Raw genomic sequence first — 6,104 nt, 5'->3', positions numbered from 1 at the left:
CTGCTGGGGGTTTTCCTTCTGCTTTTTTCCCTCTTCCTCCTCTGACAGCAGAACTGCTCTGATTTAACAAGCTGGTACCCATGGGGGGGATTACAGTTGGGTGCAGGAGATCTGCACGGTGGCTGATGGTCTAATTAATGTTAGTGCTGCTCCTGACTCCTCCCCAGCTGAAGATGTGGGGAAGCAGAGAGGCTCTGGTGCCATTTCCCAGTTCCTGCAGCTCCTTCCTGAGCTCCTGAAATGGAAGAGCAGCAGGACAGCATTTTCCTGGCTTATTTTCCTCTGGCTGCTCCTGCACTCTAAAATCCAGGATGTATCCTAGGCAGCTTGCTGCTGATGTGTAAATAAAATGTATGAAACTATAGGGGACAGGGCTGCAGGGCTGTGAATCACCAACCTAATGATGCTTCAGAGCTGCAGGTGGCAAAGCTTCATTTTGAGAGTCACCTTCTGCCTTGTTTCGTATCTGTACTCCAGGTCATGGTTCCCTGCTGTCCCTCCCTGAAAGATTTCTTCCCCTCCCTGTTGCTGACCAAATCAAGATCCTGTCACATAGCTTCAGCTGTGCCTGGCCACCTTTCATATCCCCTCACATCCCCTGGAGGTGCCCTGTGTCAGGGGTGGGCAGCCTCTTGTTCAGCCTCATGTCCAGACTACACCACCCAGCTGCCCAGGGGGCTGCTGAGCGAGGTGGTGGCCTCCAGCCCACTCGTGGGCAGAAGCAGTTCAGTCCCTCTGTGTGTGACCAGACTGCCACCTCCCTGCCACCACATCCCGAGTGGCTCCTGGCAGAGCTCCTGCCGGAGCAGCAATTCGAGGTCTCTGCCTGTCCCATGTGGAACACGTTGGGAAGAGGAAGCGCAGGGAAACTTCATCTGGAGGCAGCTGGTAAGGCCAGGGAGGGCAGCTGGCACTTTGTCCCCTTTTTCTCAGCCTGGCATTGTGACTGGGGGGTCTTAGGTGCACTCAGTCACCAGGCTGTGCACGTCGCCTGTCGGCCCCTGCTAGGTGGTTGTTCCTGTGCTCGTGGCTCGGGGCAGGTTCTATTCAGATGGAGACTGGAACTGAACTTGCTTGCAGGAGAAGCAGCTCTTCAGAAGGCTTTTCATTGCTTGGCAGCATCTTTTACGTGCTGGAGGAGTAAGCTGGCTAAAATATGTTTTGATTAAACCTCTATGATGACCCCAAGCACTCCTGGTTATTGCTGGGAGGTTCCTATTCTCTGGCACTTCAGCAAGAGCAGATCTTGCCACCTTGGGCTGTTTTTTCCACATCAAGTAGGAATGTCCCTCAGGTTCAGATGTGAGCTGCCCCTACAAGTGGATTGCAGCCACCTAAAGGAACTGAGCTGGAGACAACATTGCTCAGCCTTTGTGGGCAAGCTGCCTGTTGGGGATGGGGAAGGGGTGAGGAGTTCAAGGCAGTTCCAGTTACTCAAAGTTCTGGAGTGACCTGCAGTTTGGTTGCCTTGGAACTCCCCCAGCAAACATGGCCTGCTCCTGGCTGCTCCTGTAGCTACAACTGCCTTAGGAGTAATCATTGATAATGGTTTAGAATCAGTGGTTTGGGTTGGAAGTGACCTCCAGAGCTCATCCAGGCCAAGCCCCTGCACTCAGCAGGGACATCCTCCACCACAGCAGCTTGCTCACAGCCTGCTCCAGCCTCACCTTCAAGAGCTCCAGCCATGGGGCCTCAACCACCTCCCTGGGCAGCCTGTGGCACTGCTCCAGCAGCCTCCTGCTGCACAACTTGTTCCTCACCTCCAGTCTCAATCTGCTCTGCTCTCATTCCAAACCATTGCCCTGGTCCTGTCCCTGCAGGCCTTTGGGAACATTTCCTCTGCAGCCTGCTTGCAGCCCCTTCAGGTCCTGGCAGGCTGCTGTTAGGTCTCCCTAGAGCCTTCATCTCTGCAGACAATCACTCACTCTAGTCACAGTCATAATTCCTCATCAAAACCTGCTTGTGCTCAGGAAGGCAAGTATCAGAGCCTACCTGGAGCTGAAGAAGTGGAGTCTCTGGCAATCACTTTCCATCTCTAACTAGAGGGGAAGTGTTGAATCCATTTCCATAGGTTTAAAATAGCAGGGCATGAAGGATTCTGGCACGCCAAGCAATCAGCTAATTTGGGACTATTATGAGAGCAGCTTTTATACTGGTGGAGCAATTCATCTGGAAATCAGGGACAGGCTGCAGCTCTGTGCCTTTCCCATGTCACAGGGGGAGAGACACTGACGTTAAGTCCTGCTTGTTTGCCTGGTGGTGCCTTTGCAAAGCACTTTTCAGCCCCTATCAGTAACATCCTCCTCGCCTGGCCGCGTGGTCTGCTGCTGGCTACACACAGGCTGAGAGCATGGCAGGGCTTGGAAGTAACCCAAAGAGCTCATCCAGTCCAACCCCCTGCCAGAGCAGGACTACACAATCTAGCTCAGGGCACACAGGAACACATCCAGACAGGCTGGAAAGGCTCCAGAGAAGGAGACTCCACAGCCTCTCTGGGCAGCCTGTGCCAGGGCTCTGGGACCCTTACAGGCAAGAAGTTCCCCCTTGTGCTGAGCTGGAGCCTCCTGTGCTGCAGCTTCCATCCACTGCTCCTTATCCTATCCCAGGGAGCAGTGAGCAGAGCCTGTCCCCCTCCTGACCCCCAGCCCTCAGATAGTTACAGACATTGATTAAATCCCTCTCAGTCTTCTCCAGACTAAGCAGCCCCAGGGCCCTCAGTCTCTCCTCACCAGGCAGTGCTCCAGCCCCCTCTCATCATCCTCACAGCCCATTGCTGGGCCCTCTCCAGCAGATCCCTGTCCCTCTTAAACTGGGGAGCCCAAAAATGAAAACAGTGCTCAAGATGAGGTCTCACCAGGGCCGAGTAGAGCTAACACAAACAAGAGTGCTGGCAGAGGCTGCCTGGGGAAGAAGGCAGGCCCTGGGCTGTACCAGCCTCTGCGTCCTAGCAAGATGCAAGGGCAGAAGCTGAGCAGTGCTCTCCTCCCAGCTCCTCTCCCCAGCCTGGGCTCATTGTGCCTCATCTCAGGCCGTGGCTGCCTGCTGACCCCCAGCTGGCCAGCCCTAAAGGAAGCTCACAGCTCTTCACTCCTCCCATTGCCTCGGCACTTCAGCTGAGTGCCACTGTCTGCAAAGGGCACCCATGGCAGCTGTGCCTGCAGCCCCTGCTCAGAGTGACCCCAGCAAAATCAGCTCCTGGTGGGTTTACCTGCCTGCAGAAGGATGGAGGCTTCGTGCTGGGCTTTGAGGGTCAGAACAGAGCTCCAGGTGAAGCAATCCGTGGCAAATCCAGCCTCTGGTGTCACCCTCAGTCTGCTGAGCCATCGAATGCTCCCATCAGATGTCAATGCATTGCTCACAAATGCAGTGTGCCGTGGATTTAATCAATGCACAGTGCTGCCGACCCTGGAGATGCTCCACTGCCCCTACACAGCACCCTGCACTCTGGCTGCCTGGAGCAGCAGAGACTGCAAACCTGCCTGGAGCACCAGGAGGAGAGCAGGACACCACCATGGGCTCCCTTACCTTTAGCACATGGTTTCCCTACCCCTAAAATCAGTGACCTGGAGGAGAGCAGATCTGACTTTTTGAAGCCCCTGTTCTGGAACAGGCAATGCAGCAGGGGAAGCTGCTCGAGCAAGGGGATGCTTTTGCAGCTCTCCAGCACTATTTGTGTTGCTTCATTTCTTGCTGCCAAAGCAGTAGGATGTGCAACCACTGACTTCAAAAGGAGGATGTCAGGAGTTGTGGGAGCAGCTTTATCCTGTGCAGACTTTAACGTTTTGAGGTAGTTTAAATGAGAACCTGTGCATTTCTAATCCACCTTCCCTCTAATTCACATCTCCTTGGCTCACATCTTTCTTCAGGCTTTTCCTGCCCTTTCCTCAACTCTATTTACAATGGCAATGAGATTAAAAACCAACCCAAACCCAAGCAACCCAAGGCAAAGAGGCAGTCACAGCTACACTCCCCATTAGAGACAAGAAAAATGCAGCTGGCTGGCTAGATGCTCTGAGAAGCTTGATGGCCTCTGGAGCAGGGAAGTCTGGTGGTGAACAACTTGCAAGGCACCAGCAAGCTGGCTCCTGGAGCCCAGCCTTGGGGGCAGTGGGGTTGTGGTGATGTGTGGGAGAAGGCTGCAGCACCCCATGGACGGGTTGGAAATATCACAGCAGCCCCCAAACGTTCACATTTCACTTCAGCAGTTCAAAACTGATCTGCAAGGCAGCAGTGACTCAGGTTGGATCCTTGGAAGAAGCTACCACCGCAGTGCTGAAGCAGGACAGGTAACACTGCCAGGGACAGAGCTGCGGTGGTGCAGGCACCCCTGAAAGCCCTGTGCAGACCAAGGCACAGCTGCTTCAGCACCTCTCAAGCGAGAGCAGTAGTGAAGGCTCTGGCCACATGAAATGCATGTTGTGAATGAGTCGGTACCGAGAGGAGTCAGACGCACATTTTTCAAGGTCCTTGGTGTAAAGAAGGTCTATGGGTGTCAGACTCCTCCCCTTGCCCACTTTTTCCCTCCTAGGATTCCTCGATCCTTTTGTGGAGCAAGGGGCCAGGTCTTTCCTTGAGAACTGGAAGAGCAGCAGCTGACACAGCCCAGCAGTGAAAGGAGCAGCTCTAATCATTTACTGGAGCTCACTCTGCTGACCCTTCCGTGCTCAGCTGGCAGGAAGGCTGCGGGAGGGCAGCCGGGCTCCTACAGCCGGGCAGGCACAGGAATGCCAAGTGCTTGGCAGGCCACCAGCAGCACACCAGTGAGGGCTCTCACAAGGAACACAGAGAGGAAAAACGCTGAGGGCGGCCGGGTCCTGGGCTGGGCTTGCCCAATTTCTAACCCTCTCGAGCAGAAGAGTGGCTCAGGGTTTCAGGCAGACACCACAGCCGGGGGCAAGCTGCCTTCGCCTGACACGTTTCAGAAACGCTTCTGCTCCTCCACCTCCTGCAGCATCTCACTTCCCTCTCCTCTGCCCCTCACCATTTCACGTCGCTGTGTGCTGGGGGCATAGGGGATAGCAAAGAGCCAGCCAGGTGCTCTCTTCCCTTCCTCCCTTCAGCGCAGAGCTGTCGAGTTTCCAGCCTTCTAGACCGTGCTCATCAGCAGGCACCTCAGAGGCGAAGGCTTTTGTGAAGGTCACTTCAGGGAGACGTGGACCTAGCACTCAACAAACCTTTCCCTGCACACCTCCTGCAGCCCAAGCGAGTGGCAGGAAATGGATCTGTCCACTCCGCCCTCAGGCTGCCACTCGCCTCTGACCTGACGGTTTGGTTCCTGGGGGCGGAGGACCCGCAGAGAAGCAGAGACCCCTGTCGAATGGCAGCACTGTGTCTGATTCAGCCGGCACAGCTGCAGCCCCGCACATGCTCTCCCTTCCCGCTTCTCTCCACACACTCTTCCCAGTGAAATGCCAGCTCCAGCAGGCCACGGTTGGTTCCTGGCTAGTGGCAACCCTCTGGTGTCACCCAGCCACAGTTCCCTGACCTGGCTCGGGGTGATGGAAAGCCCTGGAGCTGGTGTGCCCTGGAGGGAGGTGGAAATGGAAGCACATCTCCACAAGTACCTCCCCTCTGGCACAGTTTGCCCTCTGCCAGCTGACCCTGCTGCAGCAGACAGCTTCTTACGTCCCCTCTCCAGCAAGGGGGAGGACAAGACTTGGCACCCACCACCACCACAATGCCAACATCACCCTCAGGGAGGGCAGAAAACAAGGAGGGGTGCCTGGGAAGTGCAGAGAGACAGCAGGACTGAGGTGAACCTTAGTGGCTGAGAGCAGAGATGTCTGCCGAGGTGGTGGCACCCTGCCCACCGGTGCCAGGCAAGCCAACAATGCCACCTTTTAGGAGACAGGGCTGTAGTTTTCCACGTCCCATTTTCATGCTAATTATGTCAATTATTTGACACCAAGGAGCCAGCACTGAAGGAGTGCTCAGGTCGCAGAGCTCTGCACAGGACTCTCAGCCTCACACCCCCAGGGCCCCAAGAGCCTGTGGTCACATCTGGCTTTCTGCCGGGCCCCTGCCTCCCAGGTTTGCCCTCTCACAGAGTAAAGCTCAGGACTCACCTCTCCTGCCCTGGGCTGCCTGCAAACCCACAAATGCCA

The sequence above is a fragment of the Pogoniulus pusillus genome, chromosome 28 (assembly GCF_015220805.1).
Source record: "Pogoniulus pusillus isolate bPogPus1 chromosome 28, bPogPus1.pri, whole genome shotgun sequence".
NCBI lineage: Eukaryota > Metazoa > Chordata > Aves > Piciformes > Lybiidae > Pogoniulus > Pogoniulus pusillus.
This window is presented reverse-complemented; position numbering follows the sequence as displayed.